The following is a 27,704-nucleotide window of genomic DNA, read 5'->3' as shown; positions in this document are numbered from 1 at the left end:
ACCAGGGGTTAGGGAGGACTTGCAGGCCATCAACAATACCCTGATCTCCATAGCACGGGTGCTGGCGGACATGGCCAATATTATGAAGGAGGCATTCACACAATAGCGGACCCCTGCCACTAGCCAGATATCTGAACAGCCTTCCACCTCCGCTAGTGGACAGGAGGCCCCGCCACAGGACCAACAGGCCACCAGCACCCCTCCCCCTGCAGAAGATGAACCACCCCGCAAACATTCCCTGTGATCCAGACAGAAGCCAGAGACACTTACTAAGAACCCCACCAGGAAATGAGACTCTCCTGATCACTCTTGTGTCCCACCCTGTCACCCTGTCCACCTTGAACTGCCATCGCTCGACTTCCTATGTCCCCTTGGACAATGCACCTGTGCTACAAACAGACTGGAACAATACCCTGGACTTTCCTCCATCATCACCCCATCCCATTGCACTAGCTCCTCAATATTTTAGCACTTCAATAGACACCCTTGGAAAAAAAAAGTTTGGAATATGTCAACTTTTTAAAGTATGTATTCATTGAAACGGGTACAAACATTGCAATTCAACTGTACAGAAAATGAGAATAGGTTTATGATCTGTAGCAGGCTGCAGTGATCACACCAGGAGCATATGCGATGTCACCAACATCTATAAAATGAATTGCCAAAGGGTACAGTAAGTGGAAATAGAAGTGGGAAAGAACAGCATGCCAGTGCCACAGAAATTCCAAAACAATTCATTGAAATGTGAAGTAATACTGTCTTGCCTGTGTGTCATTGGAAGTATTGTCTGATGACTTATGTTCTGTTGTCCTCATCCTCTGCCTCCTCATCCTCACTGTCCACAGGGTCCACTGCTGCCACATGGGCATCTACAGCCTCCTCCTCCTGCAGAAAAGGCACATGGTGTCTCAGGGAAAGGTTGTGCAACATGCAGCATGCCACTGTTATCTAGCCGACTGTCTTTGGTGAGTAGCACAGTGATCAACCTGTTAGATGGAGGCACCTGAACCTGGCCTTCAGGAGGCCAAATGTCCTTTCTATTATCCTTCTGGTTCGCCCTTGGGCCTCATTATAATGTTCTTCTGCCCTTGTCCTGGCATTCCTCACAGGGGTCAGCAGCCATGATAGGTTAGGGTAACTTGAGTCACCTGCAATATTGAGGGACAACATTTAGCCACAAACTATCCCACATCGCCCACACCATACCCAAATATCAATATATACTGGGTGGGGACCAGGGCTCACCTGTTAGCCACACCCTGTGCCTCTGTAGTTGGGACATCACATGTGGGATGCTGCTATTCCTCAGGACAATGGCATCATGCACTGACCCAGGATACTTAGCATTGACGTGGGAGTAGTACTGGTCCGCCAGGCACACCATCTGTACATTCATAGAGTGGAAACTCTTTTGATTTCTGAACTCCTGTTCATTTTGACGGGGGGACAAATGCAATATGTTTACTGTTAGACTTTTCATCTTTGGCGTGGTCTCCCTTAACCTTTTCCCTCTGTTTCCCAGGTTGTTGATGTGTGCTGGACTCTGATTTTGCAGTTTTTGTTACTCTGGGCACTTTACCACTGCTAACCAGTGCTAAAGTGCAAGTGCTCCTATACAAAAAGTGTATGTAATTGGCTTATCCATGATTGGCGTATTTGATTTATTAGTAAGTCCCTAGTACAGTGCACTAGAGGTGCCCAGGGCCTGTAAATCAAATGCTACTAGTGGGCCTGCAGCACTAGTTGTACCACCCACATAAGTAGCCCAGTAATCATGTCTCAGACCTGCCATTGCAGTATCTGTGTGTGCTGTTTTAACTGTAAATTTGACTTGACAAGTGTACCCACTTGCCAGGCCTAAACCTTCCCTTTTCTTAAATGTCATAGATCCCTAAGGTAGGCCGTAGGTAGCCCCAAGGGCAGGGTGCAGTGTATGTTTAAGGTAGGACATATAGGGGGTCATTACAACCTTGGTGGTCTTTTCACAAGACTGCAGAGGGACCGGCATGCTGAAGACCGCCAGTGGTGGCGGTTTTCTGCTCTGCGTATTATGACTGTTGGGAGCTCTACGTCGTTTTTCCGACGGAGAGCCGCCAACAGCCATAGTGACAGACGGCCGGGAAGTGGAGGTTGCTCCACCTCCACCGCCACGCCAACAGAACACCACCCAGCGAATCACGTCCTGTGATTCTGCGCGGCGGTGTTCTGTTGGCGGTGTGGTGTCAGCGGAGCTTCCCACATGGCTCCCGTCTCCTCCCGGAGGATTGACGGAACAGGTAAGTCGATCGTCCGTCAGGGGAGGGGGGTGGTGGGGTGTTGTGTGTTGTGTGGGTGCATGGGGGTGTGCGTGGGTGTATGTAGAGGGGGGTGTGTGAGTGCGTGTATGCTTGTGGGGGTGGTGCGTGTTTTGGGAATGAGTGCGTGTATGTCTGTAGGGATGTTTGTGTGGATGTGCGCGTGCATGTTTGAATGTAGGTGTGCGTGTCTGACTGTGTGTGTGGATGTTGGCATGTATGTCGGTGTGTGTGCGTGTATGTGTGTTGGTGGTGCCTGCGTGCGTGTCGGGTGTGTATGTGTAAGGTACTGTCGGGGTCGGGGTGGGGAGGGGGGTCCTGCCACCTTTGGGGGAGGCAGGGGTGGTGGGGAGTGTAGGGGAGGGAGTCGGGGTGGGGGTGGGGGGTGGGGGAGACCCCTATCAGTGCCAGGGAAGGGATTCCCTGGCACTGATGGTGCTTACCACCATGGATTTCATGGCGGTTCCTACCAGTGGCGGTATTGTCACAGCCGCCAGGCTGGAGACCCAGGTCTCCAGCCCAGCGGTCGTCTCCGCCCTGGTGGGCGGAACGGAGAAGCGGCAGATGACTAAATTAGTTTTTCACTGTTGCAAGGCCTGTCCCTTTCATAGGTTAACATGGTTGCTACCTTCAAATCTGATTAAAGTGTAGATTCCCTTTGGGAGCAGATCGACATGTAGAGTTTGGGGTCTCTGAGCTTACAATTTAAAAATACATATTTTAGTGAAGTTGATTTTAAGATTGTGTGTTTGAAAATGGAACTTTTAGAAAGTGAGCATTTTCTTGCTTATACCATTTCTGTGACTCTGCCTGTTTGTGGATTCCCTGTCTGGGTCAGATTGACAGTTGGGCTGGTTGCACCTCACACCAGACAGTGACACAAATGGAGCTGGGGTGTACCCTGCATATCCTGATGAGCCACCTGTACTAGGAGGGAGGGGAGGAGTGGTCACTCACACCTTAAAGGGCTGTGCCTGCCTTCACACAATGCAGTCTCCAACCCCCTAGTGAGTGTCTGGGGCCTGGCCTGGGCAGGGCAGGATTTCACATTCAAGAGAGACTTTGCTTTGAAGTAGGCCTACTTCAAAGGAGAAATTGGGTATAAGAAGGCCACCCAAAACCACAGACTTTAGAACACTTCGGAACCCAAGAGGAACCGCTGCCTGGAGAAGAGCTGAGGAGCTGAGGAAGAAGAGTTGCCCTTCCTGTGACTGTGACTTGTGGAGCTATCCTGCAATTGCTGCTTCTGCCAGATTAAGAGGGCGAAGACTAGACTTTGTGTGCCTTCCATCTCGTGAAGATCTCCTAGGGCTTGATTTAGAGATTGCCTCCTGTTGTTTGAAGTCTCAGGGACAGCAAAGACTTCTCTCTGCTAGCACCTGGAGTCTCTGGAGAGACTACTACTATGCCCTGTGGTGCCCACCCAGTTCCTGGGACCCTGAATGGAGAAGCTGCCAGCCTAAGAGTAAGAAACCCATGCACAGAACTACATGCGGGGAAAAGATTGACGCAACTCTGATCTGCGGGCGAGAAATCAACGCGCCGCCGGCTTCGCAGGTAAAAATCGATGCTCGCCTGCAACGCAACCGAAGAATCGACGTACAAAGCTGGAGAAACGACACGCAACATCGCTGACGGAGGCTGGTGGGATCGCAACCCGCGCTGTCTGGTTTTCAGATCGACGTAAGTACGGCTGGGCGTGTAAAAACATCGCAAGGCCTGCCCGGACCTGAGAGTGCTGACCGGATCGACGCATCTCTTTCCTGCAGAGAGAAAAAAAGACGTGCCCGACCCAACGAAAGGAGAAACAATGCAAGGTCTCGCTCATGAGTGAAATCGATGCATCACAAGCCCTTTTTGATGCACACTCACCAGTGCGGAGTTATTTTTCACGCACCCAAGGTACATTTTCACGCTAATATTGTTCGTGTGTGTTTAAAACTACATGAAGACTCATCACTTTTTAATTGATAACTTGACTTGAGTATTGTGGATTTTTGTTATTTTGGTCTTGTTCGGTTTAGATAAATCTTTCCTATTTTTCTAAACCTGTGTTGTGTCATTCTGGGGTGTTTTCATTAAATTACTGTGTGTGTTGATACAAACACTTTACACCTAGCACTCTGAAGTTAAGCCTACTTTTCATGCCAAGCTACCAAGGGGGTAGGCAGGGGTTAGCTGAGAGTGATTCTCTTTTACCCTGACTAGAGAGAGGGTCCTTGCTTGGACAGGGGGTAACCTGATTGCCATCCAAAGACCCCATTTCTAACATGTACCATTAAATGCCCCAAATATGTTGGGGATATGTCCCATTGCATAGAAGTCGGGCTTCACTGTGGCCAAATCTTCAACCTGGGAAAATACAATGCAGCTGCAATTGTCAGGGCAGGCAACACTCTGGTCAGCACTATTGAGAACATTGGGTGTGACATTCCTGTTGCTAAGCCCACAGTCACTTGGAAAAAACCAGTTGCCAGGAAATGGAGCACTGATAGAACTTGCACAAGAGGAGGGATCCCAGTGGGGTGATGAATAGCAGATATCAGGTCAGGCTCCAATTGGGCACACAGCTCTGTGATTGTGGCCCTGTCAGGTCTATAGGTGAGGGTGATGTGCCTGTCCTCCATTGTTGCCAAGCCCACAAGGGGTCTGTACACGGGGGTATGTTTCCATCTCCTATTCATCCGCAGCGGTAGCAATCTATGGGGCAAAAGAGTGAGGAGCCGGTCACAAACTGAACAGTGGGGCTACAACAGAACTCTGCATGCTGTGTAAAGGGTAAGTGTGAATTGTCCAGTATGTCCACGTTTCGCCAGGGGCGCAGCAAATATCCAGGGCCTGCCCCCCACTCCTGAAATGGTGTCCACCTGTCCTGTGTGGAAGGACAGGTGGAGGTGAGGTAATTCCGCTGACGTTGTACGCCGTTGCTGGAGGCGGTCAGAAAGCGCAGTGCAACTCCTCATTGGATAACATTGGGCCCTATGGCGCACAGTGGCCAAAGGTGATCTAAGCCTGTGGTGATAGTATGCACCGCCGCGGACGTGATCGACAAATTCTATCTCATCCCTCACTTGCTACCTGATCTTCAACAGGAGAGGACCTACACTGCACGTGCTGCTGTGACCTTTGTCTGGAACCTACCATGGCCCATGTGACTGGGGAAAGGGTCCCAGCCTTCACTTCGGAGGAGTTGGAGAGACTGGTGGATGGGGTCCTACTCCAGTACAGACTGCTGTATGGCCCTTCAGACCAACAGGTGAGTACACTGTGGGCACGATGCATGTCGTGTGTGTGTGAAGGCCTCGTGTAAGGGGGGTGGGCTGATGTCCTCTGGGCGGCATATTAGTTGTGTGCTGGGCCATGTGTGTAGAAATGGTGATTAGAAGGGGTATGGTGGGCCAGAAATGTAACAGGCAGGACTGTTTGACTAATACTATTTTCCTGTGTGTATTTCCTCTGCAGGTCAGCTCCCATCAAAAGAAAGGTATATGGCGTGCCATCGCCAAGGAGGTGTGGACCCTGGGGGTCTACGGCAGGCAGAGCACCCACTGTCTAAAACGGTGGGAGTACCTGAGACACTGGGCACAAAAGACGGCAGAGGCCCAGCTGGGGATGGCCTCCCAACAAGGAAGGGCTGCCCGTTGATCCCTGACCACCCTGATGGCCCGCATACTGGCAGTGGCTTATCCAGAGCTGCATGGGCGCTTGAGGGCATCACAGCAGTCACAAAGGTGTTGGTACAGTGCCCATTATTACAACTTACGCATGGTAGGGTGGTATCGGGTGGGGGATGTGTGTCAGTGGGTGTCCCCAGGCCAGGCCTGGCACTGCAGCGTTGGTCCCCTGGTGGCTAGGGATCTGAAGGGATAATCCTGCTACCTAGCTCTTAGTTATCCACTACTGGTTAGGGCTGCGTGGGTACCAGGTGTGCTGCATTTCCCGGTGTGTGCCCCTCCCCATGCCTTCGTGGCTATCAATATCATTGGAAGTGCAATGCATAGTGAGTAGACCTGTTCCCTGTGTGTGAGGGTGCTGTGTACGTCAACAGTGGTGTTGGTGCAGCCATTGACCAAGTGTATCCTTTGTCTATTCCACCCTTATTATTTTGTCACCCTGTCCTTGTATGCATTAATACCAACTGGCAGAGGAGCAGTGGCACCGGCAACGGAGGGAGCTGCATCCCACAGGACCCAGGAGGCAGAGTCTACGGACGCTGAGGGCACCATTGGGACAGAGGGCAAGGGGAGCACCATGGCGGAGACTGGAGGGGACAGTTCTGACACAGATACCTCCTCCGATGGAAGCTTCCTGGTGGTGGTGGAAACCTCTGTGACCACCCCAGCTATAGGTACATCCACCACAGAATACTAGCACTGCCCCCCCCAGCAGCCAGTCATTGAGTTGCCCGTGCCCGCTCACCCAGGAGGGTGGGCTTCTCCTTTGACCAGGCACTTCAGGCCCTGCCCCAGTGAGCCCTGCTGCCCTGTGTGAGGAGGCTATTGACCTCCTGAGATCCATCTCTTTAGGACAGTCAACCATTGTGAATGCCATCCATGGGTGGCATCCCACATACAACAGACTAATGCATTCCTGGAGGGCATTCACACTGGCTTGGTGGCCCAACAGAGATCGATCCAGGCTAAGGCTTCCTCTCTGATGGCAAACATTGTCCCTGTTTCTACCCTCCCCCCTCTAACTTCCTCTTCCCAATCCCATTCTCCTCAACCCGAACCTATCCCAAGCATACAGCCAGACAAGCATGCACACAAGTCAACACACCAGAGTGGTACAGGCAAACACAAGCACCACACTTCATCCCACAGGCACTCACACAAACACCATCCAGATGCAGACATAAGAACATCCACTATTTCCACTGTCTCCCCCTCCTCCTCCTCCTCCTCCATCTCCCTCCCAGTTCCGTCTACACTCACACCTGCATGCACAACATCATCATCCACTACCAGCATCACCACCACACCAAGCAGAACACACACCTCACGGGCAGACACCTCCACATCAGCCATACACATGTCCCCTGTGACCTCTCCCACTGTGCCTGCCCCCCCTCCAAAGGTACACAAATGCAAACACTCAGACACACAACAGCCATCCACCTCACAACAGCATCCAGCCCATGAACCTGCACCCAAAATCAACAGACAGACACCTTCAACAGCCACTCCCTCTTCCTCCACTCCCAAATCTTCTCCCTCTTCCTGCCCCAATGTCCCTAAAAAATTGTTCCTATCCACCATTGATCTCTTTCCTACCCCTTCCCCCCATCCTTCATGTCTGGCCAGGGTGGGAAGAAGCCAGCCAAGCACCTCAGCCACCCAGTCCACGGGCCCAGTAGTCACCACACCCACTTGTGGTGGAAAAGGATCCAGGGTACATGCCTGAGGGTGAAGGAGCCTACGCCAAGCAGCCTAAATGTAAAGGAGACTGCCCCAGCTGCCGGAAAGAGCAAGGAGCCTACCCAAGTAGCTGCCAGGAAGACAAAGGGGCCTGCCCCAGCTGCTGCCAGGAAGACAAAGGAGCCTGCCCTAGCTGCTGCCAGGAAGACAAAGGATCCTGCCCCATCTGCCAGGAAGACAAATGAGCCTGCTACAGCTGCCAGGAAGACTAAGGAGCCAGCCCCAGCTGCTAGGAAGAGCAAGGAGCCAGCACCAGTAGGCAGGAGGAGCAAGGGGCCTGGGGCAGGAACTGTGACGGAGCCCCCACCACCAACCATGGTTGTGCAGCCATCTGTTGTTTCAGGGGATGGGCAGGAGCCTCTCCCCCAGCAGCAGCACTACCACCTCCACTGAGCAGCCATCGGAGGTTGCAGGGGATGGGCTGGAGCCTCCCCCCACCAGCAGCAGTACCACTACTAAGCACCCATCACCGCCAGTGGTGCTTATGCAATCCTGCCTCCATGGCCTGCTGTGCTGCCTGCCCCCTGCAAAGCCAGTGGGTATGACACCCATCTGAGAGACTGTGACCTTACCCGGATGATTTCCTCCACCATGACCCTGAGCTCCTTCTCAATGAACCTGGGGTGTCTTTGCCGTGCCATGGGGTGGTGTGGGTGATGTGTGGGGTAGTGTGTGTTGTGATGTGTGGGGTGATATTTAGTGGTGAGGTGCGTGGATGTTGTGTGAGTGATGGTGTTGAGTGCCTGTGAATGCTTGTTTGTAGATTGTGGTGTCTGTCTCTGGCCTTCTTTCTGAATTGTTGGTAGTAGGGGTTTGTGGGTGATGTGGGTGGGTGTTTTATATTGTATTGGGTGTGTGGCAGTGGTGTGTGTATGTGTATCAGGTGTGTGTATTTGGAATTGGCCAATGTGGTAGTGTTTTGTATATGTGTGTGTATTTTGAGCGCAGCGGTGTGTACCGCCTATGGAATACCGCGTTTGAAAGACCGCCGCGTGGATTCGTGGGTCGTGATAGTGTGGGAGTATTCCTGTTTGCGTGACGGTGGAGGATTTGTTCTCACCAGTTTATCACTGACCTTTGGTGTGGTGGACTTGTGTGGGTGTCTCAATTTTGGCGGATTCCGAGCAGTGGGTCATAATGACCGTGACGGAATTCCACTGCCGCTGCGGTGTGTTGGCGGTCTTCTGCACGGCCGTAAGCGGCTTTTACCACCAATGTTGTAATGACCCCCTTAGTTTAGTGTCCACATTTTTATTGAGGAACAGTTTTCTGCTGACCAGAAAAAACTGCCCTTTTATGCTATCTCCTCTTTGGGAATTGAAGTTTTGTCCTGATATGTTGGGTCTTGTGCCCATTCCAGTCAACTTGATTAAGAACCTGGGCATTGAAATTGATTCTTCTGTATATCTGTCAGCTCAAATTCCGGCTGCAGTGCTATTTGTTCCAACTGCATTCATTAAAACATATCCTTTATCTTTTTACCACCTCACAGCCGTTGCAGATTCTGAACACTTTTGTTTCATCTCATCTAGGCAAGTGTAACTCTATTTATCTTGATCTTCTTGTTTTTTTCAGCAATAAGTTGCAGTAAATCCCAACCTGCACAGTTCGGAATGCACTGGGGCTTCATGCCTCAATAATGTCTCTCCTACTTTTACCTCTCAGCTTTGGTTCACTGTGAAACAAGGTAGTCTTTTTAAAACATTGTGTGTATGTTATAAGGTGGTTTACTCTTCCTCTGCTTTTTCTCTTTCAGGCTTTTGAGGTCACAAACACAAATCTTATTATGGTCCTCTACAGTGGCAGAAATCACTGGATGACAGAACTTTTCCCATTGCTGGTGCTCTAGAGGAAAATTCCATGCACCCCTCCAGCAGGAAGGAATCCCCTGCAATATAAGAGATCTCTGGAAACATGGACGGTCCCTGTGGCAATGATTAATATTGAATCTGGCACTGTGTTTTATTTTAACCCATGCTACATATCAAGACCTGCAATGCATTACTGCTAGGTCAGCGAGCGATCTCGGAGCTGAACTAAGGTGAAAATTGGGTTTCAGATGATTATTGTTATTTGGCTCCCAAGTATTTTGGTAGAAGAGGTTAGTTAGGCTAAGAGCACCTCCTCTTTTAGGGGTCCCCTAAAGACTTTTGTAGTTTTTGGGATATTTATAATCCCATGTGAAGGTTACTTTATTACATTGAACTGAGATGGTTATCAGACTCGTCCAAACTCCAAGATCTTGGGATATTGATTATTTGTCTTCATTGTGGTGTGTACAACAATGCTCCACATACACATCTATAGAGACTCTGCATTAACGATTTCCTTCCCAGGAAAGTTTAACTTGAGTTATTGTGTTTACCCAAGTGCATGAAGTGGAGTATGTTGATTTAAATATACATTTCTGCTAGTCAGAGTTTGCCTAGTGAGAGGTTTCTTTTGAAAGAGCTGTTAAGTTATTCATTCTTGCCTTTCATTTTGATTTCTCATATTTCGTGTATTTGAATTTGCAATTGAGTTGTTTGACTTAAAGGCAAAATGTTTATTCCTTTCTAGAATAAACAGAAAAAGCAGGATTTAGTTTATTTAATGTGATTCTGTATTTGTTTTATGGATTCCTGCTGATTCCAGAAGTTTCCATAACAAAAATGTAAGGTAAATGAGAGATTTCAGGCAAAGCTTGAGGCTTCCTTGGCATTAAGGGTAAAAAAATCATTAAGGGATCCACACAGTGCACACCCTCTCCCCTAGTGTTCTAGTTTAAAAAAATGCACTGGTTTGCTCAGTCTTCCTAGGTGCTGGCTGAGTTAGGGCCCAAAATCCACAGCTACCCACTTTAAAAAAAATTGGTGTGTTTTGAGTGGAAACGTGATGTACCCATGTTGTGTTTTGGGCCGTTTCCTGTTGGAGCAGTAGGCCTACCTGCACAAGTGAGATACCATTCTTATCAGAAGACATGTAGGAGCGTAGAATAGTTGGATATTTGTTACTACCAATCAGAGTTCACTGCATTTGTGCCTTCCAAATGCAAGCCAGTGTGTATAAAAGAAGACATTTTGAAAAATAATCTCTAAATCAAATGCTCGTACAGACATCCACAGATTCAGAGTTGTACAAATAACCACCACTCCTAAACTCAATATCTTGTGTCCACTTCAGAAATAAATAGGTTTCCTTGATACCCATTTTTCACGCTACATGTTTGACCATATAAATTAGTCCATACTCGGCACACAATGAAAAACCATTGCCTGATGCAGCTCAGTTGGTGGCTATGGATCCCTTCGGTTCTTGGAAACCCTACAAACCTTATATTTCCCCGCAAACAGAAGGAGGGCCTAGCTGGTGTAATGGTAGATTGCTTTTGTAAATCGGCCATTGTAACAAGAAGATACAGATGAAAACATTGTCACAAGTGGCCATTTTTTGCTACTTATTTTCATTATTTCTTTGTTTCAACAGTTAGTTTCTTTGGCAAAACTTTGAGGCATCTATACAGATGACCCCTTGGTGAATTCAAACGTCTGTCTACTTTACAGAAATGTATAGCTTTTCTGGATAACTCATGGGGTTTGCACTGGTTGCCACCACACACTGGAAGTAGTTTGGGAGCACACAAAAGAGGAAAACTGTGCTACCTCTTTGAAAAATGCCAAAACTGTGGTAACTTTTTTAATTCAGCTCTGCATGTTCCTGAAACCTGGGTTGATTGTGATTTTAGGACAGCAAAGCATTTGCTGATGCCACTTTTAGAAGCAAACTTGACACATTTATCAGGTTACTTTTTTTCCTATATTTCCCCCAAAACTCGGAATTTAGATATATTTTGCCTATTTTCTGTGTCCTTTGAGGGAATTTGCAAACCATGGGTCCTTTTGGAATCTTCAGGATGTTGTAAAAAAAAGGACACACATTTTGAGTGGATACCTTGTGCAGAAAAAAATTATATGGAACGGTAAGTGGGAAATACTCCAACTAGCTTTGGGGATTCTATTAAATTTAAATATAATATAAATACTAATAATAATAATAATAATAATGTCACTTTTATAGACTATAAACACCTACCTGAGAAGAGTTGTGTTTCAGACATACTAACATATTCTAATTTATACAGATAAAAAGGTAAACAACAGTTCATTGGCATATTTCACTTCAAATTTGTCTATTCAAAAGTTCCGATATGTGCCCTCCAGAATATGTAGATGTTAATATATTAGTATCAAACGCACTACATCTCATTCGCTATGATGTAAGTGCGGAAAAGGACCAAAGTCCAAAGATTTTCGGAAACCCTAGCAAACCAGTAATGAAAAAAATAGAAAAATAGCCTGGACATATGAGTAAAAGAAGCGTTTTATATTCTGGGGATAAGCACTAATACATTTTCTGGCAGGAGTGCACGAAAAATACCATGCCAGCAGAGCAAGTTTTCATATGCAGATACGCATAGTCAAGCAGTTGGCCTATGTGCATCATCTTCAATTTTAGCTGTGCTTTAAAATTACGTTTTGGCATATTTTGTTATAAATAATATGAGCGAACAGTTTATTAATCTAAGGCAAGTCTTTAGTGGTTGTAAGAGCCATCCTCATGTGCCTTCACAGGACTCTTAATAGCCTGCCATCTTCTTGGCAATGAAATACGTCGTACATCAGCAACACTGTGACCTGCATAAGTCTTCCGTGAGGCCACTGAACAGGGACTGAATATTTGAACGCAAGTACCTCTTTCAAGAGTGGGGCTTCAATGTAGCTGAGATCTATCTCTATTTGCAACCACCACGGTAGTGCTGTATACCTTAATTGAGGTATATTTAAGGCATCACACTCAGTGATGAGTGCCTAATAAAAACTACCCGTACCTAGGATTAAAGTGGTTTATCTTTCATAGTTGCTTTAACCAACAAGAATATAGCTTTTACCATTGGATACCAGGACACTTTCTTATCTAGTAAAACTAGATACAAATATGCCCTCTTTCGGTACAACTTGATATACCCATCGGTAGGCGTGGTCTGTTCCAGCAAAAAAAAAACATCCTTGTTTTTGTGTTGGTTCACTCAGAAGCTCTGATTACGAGTTTAACGGAGAGAGATCTGCTATATTTATTAGTCTTAAAATGGGGAAAAACATGTACATTGTGGCACTAAATTCTTTATAGTCTTGAGAATTCTGAATATTTTTTTCTAGTTTTGAAAGGTCTAACTTGTTAAAATGTGTCTATGAAAAATATTGGGTGTGTTTATTCAATCACATATATAACTCTGATCTCCAAATAAACTGGTTCTGGAAGGTTTCTTTTTAATGTATCCAGTGTGTTCTAGGACATATTACACGGAAATCCGATACCCGCACCGAGCCGGCAAGCTTCTAATGGTGATCGCCACTTTCCTGCCCATTCTCCTTCCTTACACAAAATACATTTTTCCATTGATTTCCCTTTCATCACCACTTCTTTTTATATTTGAGGAAGGGCAGCTGCCTCTGGAAGGTAGAAGAGCGCGGGTCGTTAACCGGAACTGAAGCAGCAATTGGTTTCCATGTCTGATCCACAAGTCTTTCCTCATTTTCTTTCTTGTGGGTGGTCACCCAACCCACTGGTCTTTTTTCGTTGTTTGTCTCCATGTATTCCCTTTTTCCCCCATTCCCCTATATGCACCTACTGCTCTCTGTCCCTCTATGGGGCAGTACAGGTGGGAAAACGTCAATCGATGATGAACATATGGAACAGAGGAGACTTTTCATCCAGGGAAGTCGTAATCAGGCAATACATTGTTATAGGAGCCGACTTAAGCAATAAAAGCTGAAGCTCTGCGATCCTATGGGTAAGTACAACAGCATTACCTACGCAAAAGAACATATATAGAATAAAATGCAATAATTCACCGACATCTGCAGGGTATGTGGATAGTAGAGGTCACTGAGGTAATTTGTGCCATATAAAGTATGAGGCTGCAGACGAACTGCTTTACACAGGCACAGTTAAACGGAATGATTAACAGCAACTCAATAAATACCTGCTAGTGTTACATTACTCTACGTGCTTCAAAAAGATGCCACAAAAAGATGCCACAAAAAGACAATGGTGCTGTACTATTGGAGCAGCAAATAAGTGCAAAGAAGAAGGGGCATATTGTGCAGTGTTTTCGTTGTACAAATTGCGGCTGTTTATGCAAGGTGAGTTCAAGAATACATGGATGTGTTTTCGTCATACTGCTGTATCGTTTCTCATCTATTGTTTTCTTACTGAACGTGCAGTTAGAACGACCAGCACAAGATATTCTGTTGGGGTAGGAACCTATACGAGGAACGTTTATCTGATACAGAGCTATGTAGTGCAACTGTATACTCGTTTAGGGGAAGCGTTATTTTAAAAGAGACTTAAGGTTTGTTCTGGGAATGCCAATATTTTACCTTGATACTAGGTTAAGGGGCGTTGCTTCAGGAGTGTGTGTGGGGTGTTATAAACCCTCCAATAAATGCATTACGGTAGATATAGTCGAGTATGGAGAGATGCCAGTCGGATTTCACGAGGATTTTTACAAACACACAGACAAAAACGCACATGCACCCTTTCCCAAATTCCTCGAAAATGCAGATTATTTTACAAAATATTCTGTTTTCTGCTGATTAGTACTCCTACCAATCCGCTATCCTCTCCCTTTCCACTGCCCTTAGTCCCCTCATGCACCCCGCTTGTGCTATAATGTGTTTTAAGATTATATGCCAGTGTGATGGTTGGGAATGCTGGAGTTCACCCCCCCCAATCTTACTGAACAAGCTACGCCCCTAACTAAGCTATACTCTTGTATCAACTTGGTTGAGGTTCTTTTTATTTACCTGTAACTTACTGAGTGAATAAGGAAGCTATTGTGCCTTTGTCAAGGCTTTTAACCTTCCTATGTTTTTATATGTGTCTTCCGTCTCCTTTTTCTCTGGGTGGAGTAGGACAGATTACCACTCCATTGGCCTTCAGTTGCACCGCCAGAAAAAGCTGACAGTTTTGCACCCTGGTGACAGGAATAAGCATTCCTGTTGCCAGGATACACCCGCACACATGTCCTCACACACTCCTATACACAAACACCCCCCACTCGCCCACGCAGATGTGACATACACACCCATTTACACTGACAAACTCTTCATACCCGCACGCATTCAGTCCCCCCTCCCATTTGCATATATATATTCACACCCCCTTCCCACCTCTGCCAGCACATACATACATTCACACCCCTCCTTCCCCAGCACATACATACATTCAGACACACCCTTCCCCAGCACATACATACATTCACCCCCCTCCCCAGTGCATACATACATTCACACCGCTCTCACCCCTGCACCGCATACATACATTCACACCCCTCCCCTCTACCCCAACCCATACATATAATCACATCCCCTTCCCCCTCCACCACATACATACATTCACACCCCCTCCCCCTTGCACCTCATACACACACTCCCCCGTTCTCCCTGTTCGCTCACACAAACACTCACCTCCCTCTCCGTCCACTTGTACAATCACACACCTCCCCATCCACTTACACAACAGCAGCAGAACAACAGCGGGTTAGCCCAACACAGAAAGCAGGTGTGTGTGGCAGGAAGCACAGACACAGTGCTCTCTTGGCAGCCCCCAATTTAGTTCAGCCTCAAATTCCACCTTTTTTCTGGTGATGCTAGATTTAAAGTCGATGCAGCCAATTTCTTGCCATTCGACTACGTCCATCTTTTTTTGGATGTTGACTTCCTTCGGCAAATTGTTCAGCAAACTAATTTGCATGCAGATCAATTTCTGAGGGTGCATGGAGTCACTCTAGAGCCCTGCCCTACGGCACGCTAGTGGACTCTCATTTCACTGGCCGAGTTGAAGATATTTTTGAGTCCTACTCTCAAAATGGGGTCAATGAAAAAACCCACCTTGTAGTCCTACTGCACGGTTTGGCTAACCCCATCTTTGCCCGGTATTTGAGCGGAGATCTTTTTTACCCTCGCAGCTCATGCTGCATTTCAGTGACAATTCTGCTGCCTTTCCCCTGGACCATCCAGACCATGACAGGTTGTTCAAAATTCGGCCTGTTGTGGAATATGTGTCTGCCAAGTTTCCAGAGATCTATACTCCTGGAAAGAATATAGCAGTAGATGAGTCCTTGATGCTGTACAAAGGTTGGCTGCTGTTCAGACAGTACATTTTGAGCAAAAGAGCTAGACATGGCTTCAAGCTATACATGCTGTATGAGAGCTTTCCTGGCCTTGTGCACAGCTTGAGGGTGTCTACAGGGAAGGGCTCCAAGCTAAACCCCATAGGTTGCCTTCCCACTTTAGGGGTCACAGGGAAGATTGTGTGGGGGCTTGTCCAGCCAATCCTTCATAAAGGTTAAAAAAGTTTATGTGGACAATTTCTATACAGGAATAGATTTGTTCAGTGACCTCTACAAAGCTGGCACTGTGGCCTGTGGTACAGCTCGCTGTAACGGCAAAGGATTCCCACAGGAGCTTGTATGCAAGAAGCTCCAGAAATCCCAGACTGTGTTGCATTCCAACGTCGTCTCGCAGTCAGGTTCTCAGATAGACGTGATGTATACCTGCTTACTACAATTGATGATGGTTTGGGGTCAGATGGCTGAAGTCCACAATCCCACCTGTATACTTGATTACAATAACTACATGGGCAAAGTGAACAAAAAAGACCAAGTTTTTCAACAATACAATGTGTGTCATAAAACGCACACTTGGTACAAGAAACAGTTTACCCCCGATCCAGATGGCAACATACAATGTGTATGTGGCTTATCATCAGACAACCACAGGAAGACTCATGTCTTTCCTTGACTTTCAGTTGTCTGTGGCTGAAAACCCCATTGCTGCCTCAGAAACAGCAGCCTCCAATTCATATGTTCTGAAGGATGTGACAAAGCTGCAGGAGCTGCACTTTTCTGATTACATCCCTAAAACACCCAAGAAGAATCAACCATGTTGTTGATGTAAAGTGTGCTCGAAGCAGGGAAAGAGACAGGAGAGTCATGTTTACTGTCCCCAGTGACCATCTCAGCAAGGTCTCTGTTTCCCAACCTGCTTTATGCTGTATCATACTAAAGCAAAGTTCTGGGAAATCGACTGAGGTGAATTTGCCATTGGGTAAACCTTTTATTGTCTGTGCATGGATACTGAAAGTCCATGGGCCACTGCTTCATTACTCAAGCAGCCATCCGCTTCAGGAAATCATGGACTTCCTTATGGCCTACTCAGGACCTTTATCCACCGAATGAACATGCTACGTGTTATGTTCGATTAACATGCATTAAAGTTCCCACAATGCACATACTAGTGGACCGAACATATGCCATATTGTCACAGAGTACCCTGTATGGCAAAATGTTAAAGGCCTGACTGAATTTTGAAGTGCTTCTTAAGGAACTTATGTATGCTATGCAAAGGACCACCATGATTGCCAACGAGAACCAGAGTAAGTGTAATAGGTCAAACAAATGTTCTGTAGGACATATTTGTAGGAAAGTACCACCTTGACTGGCATGTTACCCCCATTTTTTACTTGTATGTATGTTTGTTTTTGCCTGTGTCACTGGGATCCTGCTAGCCAGGACCCCAGTGCTCATAGGTTGTGCCCTGTATGTGTTCCCTGTGTGGTGCCTAACTGTATCACTGAGGCTCTGCTAAGCACAACCTCAGTGTTTATTCTCTCTCTGCTTTTAAAATTGTCATTGCAGGCTAGTGACTAATTTTACCAATTCTAATTGGCACACTGGAATCCCCTAGTCCATTGGTACTCACAAACATTGTTCAGGGGCCGCAAAGTTTAGTCTGTGATGCGAAGAGGTCCGCATTGATGCCAGCAAAGTGGCAGTCTTGGACGGGGCGGAGGCGGTAAGGTGGGTGTTGTTCATGTGTAATAGGAACCCAGGCCACCCTATGAGTGCAAATAACAACTGACCTGCCTCTTACTATTGGCAATGTTGTCAGTGTGTGGAGAAGAATGAATGTTCATGTTTCAAAACTATCACTTTAAAACATACTTTTCAATGCACTGATGCAATATGATGTACTAAAGTGAAATGATTCTGCATGTTCATGAAATACATCCTCTGAATTCTGAAGAGACCTTATTATATTTTTACACTTTTACTGCAAGATAGCTTTGAAAATGAAGGTGTTCTTATAGTTATGTAATGCAGGACAACCTAGTTACTTCCTTTCTTTAACTTCAATCAACCTTTAAATAAATACTTGCCTGTTTATTTTTTTTATGTAAGTGTTGAGTCGAGTGAACAGCCGCAGGGTGCTGCTGTTGATCAGGGGGCCTCATATAAAGGTCAAGAGGGCCGCATGCAGCCCCCGGGCCGTACTTTTAGTAACACTGCCCTAGTATATCCTACCTAGGAACCCAGAGTATTGGGGTTCCAGGAGATCCCTATGGACTGCAACATTTATTTTGCCACCCATAAGGAGCTCAGACAATTCTTACACAGGACTGCCACTGCAGCCTAAATGAAATAACGTCCACGTTATTTCACAGCCATTTTACACTGCACTTAAGTAACTTATAAGTCACCTTTATGTCTAACCCTCACTTAGTGAAGGTTAGGTGCAAAGTTACTAAGTGTGAGGGCACCCTGGCACGAGCCAAGCTGCCCCCACATTGTTCAGGGCAATTTCCCCAGACTTTGTGAGTGCGGGGACACCATTACACACGTGAACTACATTTAGGTCAATACGTATGTGTAGCTTCACAATGGTAACTCCGAACATGGCCATGTAACATGTCTAAGATTATGGAAGTGTCCCCCAAGTCAAATCTAGTATTGGGGTGCCAATCTCATGCATCCCCGGGGCTCCAGCATGGACCCCAGGTACTGTCAAACTAGCTCTCTGGGTTTGTTTCTGCAGCTACCGCTGCTGTCAACCCTCAGACAGGCTCCTGCCCCCCTGGGGCCTGGGCAGCCCAGTCCCAGGAAGGCAGAACAAAGGATTTCCTCTGAGAGAGGGTGTTACACCCTCTCCCTTTGGAAATAGGTGTTAAGGGCCTGAGAGGAGTAGCCTCTCTTGGCCTCTGGAAATGCTTTAAAGGGCACAGATGGTGCCCTCCTTGCATAAACCAGTCTACACCGGTTCAGGAATCCCCCAGCCCCTGCTCTGACGCGAAACTGGACAAAGGAAAAGGGAGTGTCCTCTCCACCACCACCACAGGGGTGGTGCCCAGAGCTCCTCCAGTGTGTCCCAGACCTCTGCCATCTTGAATGCAGAGGTGTGAGGGCACAATGGAAACCTCTGAGTGGCCAGTGCCAGCAGGTGATGTCAGAGACCCCTTCTGATAGGCTCTTACCTGGTTAGGTAGCCAATCCTCCTCTGAGGGCTATTTAGGGTCTCTCCTGTGGGTTTCTCTTCAGATAATGAATGCAAGAGCTCACCAGAGTTCCTCTGCATCTCTCTCTTCAACTTCTGCCAAGGATCGACCGCTGACTGCACCGGGACACCTGCAAAACCACAACAAAGTAGCAAGACGACTACCAGCAACATTGTAGTGCCTAATCCTGACGGATTTCTCAACTGTTTCCTGGTGGTGCATGCTCTGGGGGCTGTCTGCCTTCACGCTGCACTGGAAGCCAAGAAGAAATCTCCTGTGGGTTGACAGAATCTTCCCCCTGCTAACGCAGGCACCAAACTTCTGCATCACCGGTCCTCTGGGTCCCCTCTCATCTTGACGAGCATGGTCCCTGGAACACAGGAGCTGAATACAAGTGACCCTGACAGTCCAGTGGTCCTTCTGTCCAAATTTGGTGGAGGTAAGTCCTTGCCTCCCCACACCAGACAGCAATACTGTGTACTGCATGATCTGCAGCTGCTAGGGCTTCTGTGCACTTTTGCAAGACTTCCTTCATGCACAGCACAGCCCAGGTCCCCAGCACTCTGTCCTGCATTGCCCAACTCACTGAGTTGACCTCTGACTTCGTGGAACCCTCTTGTTTTACTGAGATGACTGCCATGCTCAGATTGTCTGAATGCCTATTCAGGTGCTTCTGCGGGTGCTGCCTGCTTCTGCATGGACTCTCTCTGTTGCTGAGTGCCCCCTATGTCTCCTCCTCCAAGGGGCGACCTCCTGGTCCTTCCTGGGCCCTTGCAGCACCCAAAATCTTCAAACGTAACTCTTGCATCTAGCAAGGCTTGTTTGTCATCTTTCTGTGTGGAAATAACTCTGCATCCTCCAGCACAACTTGGGACATCTTCTTACCAAAGGAGAAGTTCCTGGCACCTTCCGTTTTTTCAGAATCTTCAGATTCTTCCACCTGGAGGCAGCCCTTTTGCACCTTCATCCGGGGTTTAGTGGGCTCCTGCCCCCCCTGGACACTTGAGTGACTCTTGGACTTGGTCCCCTTCCTTTGCAGGTCCTCGGGTCCAGGAATCCGTCTTCAGTGCTTTGCAGTCAGTTGTTGTCCTTGCAGAATCCTCTATCTCGACTTTACTGCCTTTCTGGAGTAGTAGGGTAACTTTACTCCTACTTTTCAGGGTCTTGGGGTGGGGTATCTTGGACACCCTTAGTGTTTTCCTACACTCCCAGCAACCTTCTACACACTACACTAAGCCTGGGGTCCATTTGTGTTTCGCATTCCACTTTTGGAGTATATGGATTGTGTTGCCCCTATGCCTATTGTCTCTTATTGCATTCTATTGTGTCCTACAGTGTTTGCACTACTTTTCTAAATGTTTTACTTACCTGATTCTGATTTTGGTTTGTGTGTATATTTTGTGTAGTTTGCTTACCTCCTAAGGGAGTATATTCTCTGAGATACTGTTTGTTAGACCTGACATGCCTTAGGGTGGTCACCCCTAACTTTTTGCCTGCGTGCCTCCCTCCACTTTTTGGACCCTGTTTTGCTGGCTTTTAGACTCTGCACACTTTACCACTGCTAACCAGTGCTAAAGTGCATATGCTCCCTCCGTTTTTAAACATGGTAACTTTGGATCATACCTGATTGGACTATTTAATTTACTTATAAGTCCCTAGTAATGTGCACTATATGTGCCTAGGGCCTGTAGATTAAATGCTACTAGTGGACCTGCAGCACTGGTTGTGCCACCCACTTAAGTAGACCCCTTAACCTTGTCTCAGACTTGCCATTGCAAGGCCTGTGTGTGCAGTTTCACTGCCACTTCGACTTGGCATTTAAAAGTACTTGCCAAGCCTAGAACTCCCCTTTTCTACATATAAGTCACCCCTAATGTGTGCCCTAGGTAACCCCTAGAGCAGGGTGCTGTGTAGGTAAAAGGCAGGACATGTACCTGTGTAGTTATATGTCCTGGTAGTGTAAAACTCCTAAATTCGTTTTTACACTACTGTGAGGCCTGCTCCCTTCATAGGCTAACATTGGGGCAGCCCTCATACATTGTTGAAGTGACAGCTGCTGATCTGAAAGGAGCATGATGGTCATATTTAGTATGGCCAGAATGGTAATACAAAATCCTGCTGACTGGTGAAGTCGGATTTAATATTACTATTCTAGAAATGCCACTTTTAGAAAGTGAGCATTTCTTTGCACTTAAATCTTTCTGTGCCTTACAATCCACGTTTGGCTGGGCTTGGTTGACCGCTCCTTGTGCATTCACTCAGACACACCCCAAACACAGGGTACTCAGCCTCACTTGCATACATCTGCATTTTGAATGGGTCTTCCTGGGCTGGGAGGGTGGAGGGCCTGCTCTCACACAAAGGACTGCCACACCCCCTACTGGGACCCTGGCAGACAGGATTGAACTGAAAGGGGACCTGGTGCACTTTTTAGCCACTCTTTGAAGTCTCCCCCACTTCAAAGGCACATTTGGGTATAAAACAGGGCCTCTGCCCTACCTCATCAGACACTTGCTGGAGATGAAACTTTAAACCAGAAACTACATCCTGCCAAGAAGAACTGCCTGGCTGCTCAAAGGACTCACCTGTCTGCTTTCTACAAAGGACTGCTGCCTTGCTGTTGGCCTGCTGCCTTGCTGAAATCTTGTATGGCTGTGAAAGTGCTCTCCAAGGGCTTGGATAGAGCTTGCCTCATTCCCTGAAGTCTCAGGACCAAAAAGACTTCTCTTTTTCACTTGGACGCTCCGTGCGCCGAAATTTTCGACGCACAGCTTGTTCCGCGGCTAGAAAAACACCACACACCGACGCTGATCGACGCAACACCTTCGGGACAACCGGAACTTTGACACACGGCCTCGCAGGGACAACGCTGCCCGACCTCCAGAGGAGAAATCGACGCGACACCTGCCGTGAGAGCGAAACTTTGACGCGCAGCCCCGCAGAACGACGCGCAGCCGGAAAACAAGCAGGAGAATCCACGCACAGACCCGGGACATCTGGTAATCCCCGCGATCCACAGAAAGAGACTGTCCGCGTGCCGGAAAACGACGCACGACTTCCCCACGCGAAAAATAACGTCGCAAGTCCATGTGTGCTGGGGAGAAATCGACGCACACACCATTTTTCCACGTATCTCTTCTTCTGTGTCCCTCTGAGGAGATTTTCCACTCCAAACCAGGTACTTTGTGCTTGAAAGAGACTTTGTTTGCTTTTTAAAGACTTAAGACACTTTATATCACTTTTCAGTGATATCTCTACAAATTCACATTGCAACTTTATTCGTTTTGACCTACAATTATCCTGATAAATATTATATATTTTTCTAAACGCTGTGTGGTGTATTTTTGTGGTGCTATATGGTGGTATTGTATGATTTATTGCACAAATACTTTACACATTGCCTTCTAAGTTAAGCCTGACTGCTAGTGCCAAGGTACCAGAGGGTGGGCACAGGCTAATTTTGGATTGTGTGTGACTTACCCTGACTAGAGTGAGGGTTCTTGCTTGGACAGACGGTAACCTGACTGCCAACCAAAAACCCAATTTCTAACATTGGTGATCAGCAGTGAGGATAGGACTTGTATTTGTGCAGTGACATACAGTAGCTAAGTATTTCACTACCTACCCACAGTTGAAGGTCAACTTGATTTTTATCTCTTTTTCCAAATTCGTTTTTCCTGACAATTTTCAAAAACTAAATGCTCACTCAACATGTCTCTGACTGGGTCTCAAATAGGAGACTTTGACCTAGTCCTGTTGGATACATATACGGTCAAACAGCTAAGAGGGTTCTGCAGGGCAATGAGGGTACCCACCCAAGGGGCCTCCAAAAAGGAGGACTTTCAAGTAGCGTTGACGGCCTGGGCAGAAGCCCATTTAGAAGAGGATGATGAGGAAGAGGAGCCAGAAAATGGCCCCTCAGAGGATTTGTTGCTATCTGTGGATGATGTTACTACTGCAATTGTGCCCTCTTCCAGACCAGGGAGCAGTGTCTCTGTGCAAAGCCTGACCGCAGAGGAAAGGAGAGAGGAAAGGGAGTTCAATTGCAAATGGCAAAACTAAAAATTGAGGCTCAACAAGAGGAAAGAAGGGCAGAGAGAGAAGCCAAGCAAGCTGAGGCTTAAAGAGCAGCCAAACAGATTCAAGATGAAGCTGAAAGGGCAGCCAAACAGGTGGAAGCTGAAAGAGCTTTGGCTGAAAAGAAACTATTATTGGCTCATGAACTGAGTCTCAAGGAGCTGGAGATCAAGGCAAGACAGTCTGAATCCAGCAATAATGGTGGCAGCATAGAGACAGGACCTGCTGGAGAAAAGAAGGTTTGTATACCCTAAAATGTGGTGCCCAGTTTTGTGGTGGGAGATGACATATATAAATAGTTAGCTGCTTATGAAGTTGCACTAAGGGCTCATGAGGTTCCTGAAGGGCAATGGGGGGTAGCTATGTGGGGTTATGTGCCGCCATTGGGGAGGGACACACTTCTCACATTGGATCAACCTGATCAAAACACATACCCACTTCAGAAAGCCACTTTACTTGCCAAGTTTGGGCTGACCCCTGAGGGATACCGTCAGAGGTTCAGGGACAGCACCAAACAAACCACACAAACATGGGTAGATTTCTTTGACTTTTCTAGTAAGGCACTGAATGGATGGGTGCGGGGCAACAAAGTAGATAATTATAAAGGGCTATATGACTTGATTCTGAGAGAGCATATACTCAATGTTACCTATACAGAGTTGCGCCAGCACTTGGTAGATAGTAAGCTGACTGATCCCAGGAAGCTTGCTGAGGAGGCGGACCTCTGGGTTAGCACCAGAGTGTCCAAAAAGGTACCTGGGGGGGACGCCCACAAAGGTGGTCAGGGTTCCCAACAGAAGAAAGAGGGGGGAGATAAACTTACAGATAAGGAACTCTCAAAAGGCCCCCAAAAGAATTCCCAGGGACGGGGTGGCAACCATTCCTTCTCCAGATTTGGGAAAAAGCCAGGGACATATGATAGGTCAGGGAAATCCAACCCCAAATGTATGGAGTGTTACCAGTATGGTCACTATAAAGGTGACCCCAAGTGCTCCAAAAGGGCACCGTCCACTACCGGACAGACACCTGGGTTGACTAGTGTAGCGCTTGGGGGGAGATGGACCCAGATAGCTTTGGGGAGCAGGTAGAGATTTCCCTAGTCTCCCTGGGAGAAAGAGAAATGGTGCCCAAAGCCCACATGCCCCGAAATACTTCCAAGTACAGGCAGTGGGCACCATTAATGGGCAGAAGGTGGAGGCTCTGCGAGACACAGGAGCCAGTATGACGACTATCCAGAGTCAGCTGGTGTCAACAGAGCAGATAGTCCCTAATACATTCCACCAGGTCATAGTCGCTGACAATCGTGAGAGTCACCTACCAGTGGCTCTGGTTCCCTTTGAGTGGGGGGGGGGTCTCTGGTACTCTGGTAGTAGCTGTGAGTCCTGCCATGCCTGTAGATTGTCTGTTAGGCAATGATCTTGAGCATGCTGCTGGGAAAGAAGTAGAGCTCAGATCTCACCTGGAGATGTTAGGGTTACCTGAGTGGGTCTGCATGACCACACGGTCCATGGCTGCCCAGGAAGGGAGTCAAGGGCATCTGGAGCCTGGAAAGATGGCCCAGACAGCTGCCAAAGATGCGGGCCAGGGGCGCGGGAAACCCGCCTCCAATGTTCCCACGGTGGTAGACGAGGCCCCTGAGGAAGAGGAGGCCCCTGAGCCAACCGGGGAGGACATAGCTGCCCTGGGTAACCTACCTGTTCTTGCTAGCTGGCAAGTAGAGGGGGGGGCAACCAGGGAAGCATTCTGCAAGGCGCAGAAAGAATGCCCCACCCTTGAGGGTCTGAGGAAGCAGACCACAGACCACGCCACAGGTGACGCCTCTGGCACTCACCATAATTACTGGGAGAATGATCTCCTTTACAGTGAGCGTAGGATTCCAGGTCCTGGGGCACACCGTGTGCTGGTGGTCCCCCAGCGTTACCGGAAATTCCTACTAGGCCTGGCTCACGACATTCCCCTGGCAGGACACCTGGGCCAAGACAAGACCTTTGACAGGCTTAACACCCACTTTCATTGGCCCAGAATGAGGAAAGCCTCAGATAACTTCTGCAGAGCTTGCCCCACCTGCCAGGCTAGTGGGAAGGCAGGGAAACGGCTTAAAGCTCCCCTGCTCCCACTCCCAGTCGTTGGCACCCCCTTTGAAAGGGTGGGCATCGACGTTGTTGGTCCCTTGTACCCCAAAACTGCCCTGGGCAACAGGTTTATCCTGGTTTTGGTGGACCATGCCACCCGCTATCCAGAGGCAATCCCTCTGAGAACAGTGACTGCAAAGGTGGTGACCAGAGCCCTGTTGGGAATATTTACCCGTGTGGGATTCCCTAAGGAGGTCGTGTCTGACAGGGGCACAAACTTCATGTCTGCATACATGAAGACTCTGTGGGATGGGTGTGGGGTGACCTACCGGTTTACCACCTCTTATCATCCTCAAACCAATGGGCTTGTTGAGAGATTCAACCAGACCCTGAAAGGCATGATTGTTGGCCTGACTGAGGCCATGAGGCGTAAGTGGGACGTCCTCTTACCCTGCCTGTTGTTTGCTTATAGAGAGGTGCCCCAGAAAGGGGTGGGGTTCAGCCCCTGTGAGCTTCTCTATGGTCAGCCCTGTCAGGGGACCCCTAAGCATCGTTACGGAGGGCTGGGAGAGAGCTCCCCAGGCCCCTCCCCAGGATGTGGTCAGCTACATGCTGGCCCTCCGCAAACAAACCCAACGCTTCTGGAAGCAGGCTCAGAGTAACCTCGAGGCCAGTCAAGAGGTGATGAAGGAGTGGTACGACCAGAAGGCCACTCTAGTTGAGTTCTCACCTGGAGACAAAGTTTGGGTGATGGAGCCAGTAGAGCCCAGGGCTCACCAGGACCGCTGGACTGGCCCCTTTGAGATCAAGGAGCGTAAAGGGGAGGCCACTTACCTAGTGGACCTTAAGACCCCTAGGCAACCCCTAAGGGTCCTCCATTACAACCGGATCAAACCTCACTTTGAGAGGTCTGAGGTCAGTATGCTCCTAGTCACCGATGAGGGCATGGAAGAGGAGAGTGAACCTCTCCCCGACCTCCTCGCTGTCAAAGAAGGGGATGGGTCAGTAGGTGGTGTCATTCTCTCTGACTCCCTGACTCCAACCCAGAGAGGGGACTGCTATGAGCTGTTAGAGCAGTTCTCCCTTACTCCTGGACTAACCCACCTGTGTGGGCATGACATTGACACAGGTGACAGTGCCCCTGTAAAGAACAAAATGTACAGGTTGTCAGATAAGGTGAAGGCCAGCATCAAGGAGGAGGTCTCCAAGATGTTGACTTTGGGGGTTATTGAGAAATCCATTAGTCCCTGGGCCAGCCCTGTGGTATTGGTTCCCAAGGCTACTGCCCCAGGTGCGAAGCCAGAACTCCGGTTCTGTGTGGACTACCGGGGTCTCAATTCAGTCACCCGGACTGATGCTCACCCTATCCCCCGAGCTGATGAGCTCGTTGACAGGCTAGGCGCTGCCAAGTTCCTGAGTACGTTCGATCTTACTTCCGGTTACTGGCAGATTGGCCTGACTGAGGGGGCTAAAGAAAGATCCGCTTTTTCCACCCCTGATGGTCATTACCAATTCTGGGTGATGCCATTTGGGCTGAAAAATGCCCCGCTACCTTCCAACGGTTGGTTAATGGGGTCCTAGCTGGTAAAGATGCCTTCTGTGCAGCTTACCTAGACGACATAGCTGTCTACAGTTCCAGCTGGGAGGAACACCTGCTCCACCTCAAGGAGGTGCTTCAGGCCCTGCAACAGGCAGGCCTGACTATCAAGGATAGTAAGTGCCAGATTGTGCAGGGTTCTGTGGTGTACTTGGGACACCTAGTAGGTGGTGGCAGGGTGCAGCCGCTCCAGGCCAATATGGAAACTATCAAGGCCTGGCAACCATCTAGAACACAGACTGAGGTGAGAGCCTTTTTGGGCCTCACTGGATACTACCGCAGGTTCGTCAAGGGCTATGGTACCATTGTGTCCCCCTTGACAGAACTCACTTCCAAGAAACAACCTAGGTTGGTGAATTGGACAGAGGCCTGTCAGAAAGCCTTTGATTCTCTGAAGGAAGCCATGTGCACGGCCCCGTGCTCAAGGCCCCCGACTACTCCCAGGAATCTATTGTTCAGACAGACGCTTCAGAGCATGGCATAGGGGCTGTTCTAGCACAGCTGAATGAGGAGGGCTCAGACAAACCAGTAGTCTTTATTAGCAGAAGACTTTTACCACAGGAACAAAGGTGGAGTGCTATTGAGAGAGAAGTGTTTGCTGTGGTCTGGGCACTGAAGAAGCTAAGACCCTACCTGTTTGGGACTCACTTCCGGGTTCAGACAGACCACAGGCCCCTCAGATGGCTCATGCAGATGAGGGGTGAGAATCCAAAACTCTTGAGATGGTCCATTTCCCTACAGGGGATGGACTTTACGGTGGAGCATCGCCCAGGGGTTGACCACACCAATGCTGATGGTCTCTCCAGATACTTCCGCCTTAGCGATGAGAGATCCCAGGAGGTCAGGTAGCTCTCCCCACTTTCAGCTGGGGGGG

This window comes from Pleurodeles waltl, chromosome 2_1, assembly GCF_031143425.1.
Source record: "Pleurodeles waltl isolate 20211129_DDA chromosome 2_1, aPleWal1.hap1.20221129, whole genome shotgun sequence".
NCBI classification, from domain to species: domain Eukaryota; kingdom Metazoa; phylum Chordata; class Amphibia; order Caudata; family Salamandridae; genus Pleurodeles; species Pleurodeles waltl.
This window is presented reverse-complemented; position numbering follows the sequence as displayed.